The sequence below is a fragment of the Arvicanthis niloticus genome, chromosome 23, assembly GCF_011762505.2.
Source record: "Arvicanthis niloticus isolate mArvNil1 chromosome 23, mArvNil1.pat.X, whole genome shotgun sequence".
Lineage (NCBI taxonomy): Eukaryota > Metazoa > Chordata > Mammalia > Rodentia > Muridae > Arvicanthis > Arvicanthis niloticus.
In genome coordinates this window covers 12,836,431-12,837,747 of record NC_133430.1, presented here as the reverse complement: position 1 = coordinate 12,837,747, position 1,317 = coordinate 12,836,431, and the positions used below count along the sequence as shown (strand labels likewise).

Below are 1,317 nucleotides of genomic sequence, written 5' to 3'. Positions count from 1 at the left end.
TTTTTTCTGTGACCACATCCCACAGACACCTGTGGCACTGTGGTGCCAGCCCTTCTGTGGTGTTTCTGTGGCAAGGCTTTGTTGAGTGAGCTCTCTTGTGGGGAGGTAAGAAAACAAAACAAAACAAAACAAAACAAAACAAAAAACTGTTGTCTATCTGGTTACTCCACCAAATTCTGTCTGAAATGATGCCTGTCTTGGGAAGCTGAGCCATGAGTCCATCTGGGAAAAAGTAGGGAAAGGGGGAACCACGAAAATTGGTTGTTGCTCTTTCCTTTCGCTGCTGCGTCCGCAGCCATGTGTAAGCTCAGGTTACAGAAAAGGCTTGCCTCTAGTGTCCTCCGCTGTGGTAAGAAGAAGGTCTGGTTGGATCCCAATGAGACCAATGAAATCGCCAATGCCAGCTCCCATCAGCAGATCAGGAAGCTGACCAAAGATGGGCTGATCATCCGGAAGCCTGTGACTGTCCATTCCTGGGCTCGCTGCCGGAAAAACACCTTGGCCAGATGGAAGGGCAGGCATATGGGCATAGGGAAGAGGAAGGGTACTGCCAATGCTCGGATGCCCGAGAAGGTGACCTGGATGAGGAGGATGAGGATCCTGCACCGGCTTCTCAGGAGATATCGGGAATCTAAGAAGATTGACCTCCATATGTATCACAGCCTGTACCTGAAGGTCAAAGGGAATGTATTCAAAAACAAGCGGATTCTCATGGAGCATATCCACAAACTGAAGGCAGACACGGCCCGCAAGAAGCTACTGGCTGACCAGGCTGAGGCTCACAGATCTAAGACCAAGGAAGCACGGAAGTGCAGGGAGGAGCGCCTCCAGGCCAAGAAGGAGGAGATCATCAAGACTCTGTCCAAGGAGGAAGAGACTAAGAAATAAAGCTTCCCTCATGTCCGAAAGAAAGAAAGAAAGAAAGAAAGAAAAGAAAAGAAAAGAAAAGAAAAGAAAAGAAAAGAAAAGAAAAGAAAAGAAAATTGGTTGTTTTTCAAACAGGAACAAGTCTAATCCCAACACTGAGATTATACTCCCTGGGTATGAGGCCAATCAGCAAAAACATGGGAAATGGAAAGTTCTAGAAATACCCTAGGGAGCCATAATTCAGAATTGGAAGATGAAGTAACGAAGTCCTGCTGTGTGACTTTTCAGGGGGAGGGCTCCCTTCTGTCTTCTCATTTCCAGCCTTATTTGTCTCGGGACACAGTTGAGCTTCTCCTGCCCCGTCCACAGGGAAGCTGCAGAGAAATCATCATCTTTGGTTGTGACAAGATGTTTGGGGTCTAGAGAGAACCAGGTCAAACTTGAACATTT

The 1,317-nt window shown here is 47.2% G+C and overlaps 1 pseudogene; it reads left to right on the top strand.

The window, feature by feature from the left end:
* The first annotated feature begins 272 nt into the window (after positions 1-272).
* LOC143436618 (large ribosomal subunit protein eL19 pseudogene) lies at positions 273-924 on the top strand (annotated as a pseudogene).
* The last annotated feature ends 393 nt before the right edge of the window (positions 925-1,317 follow it).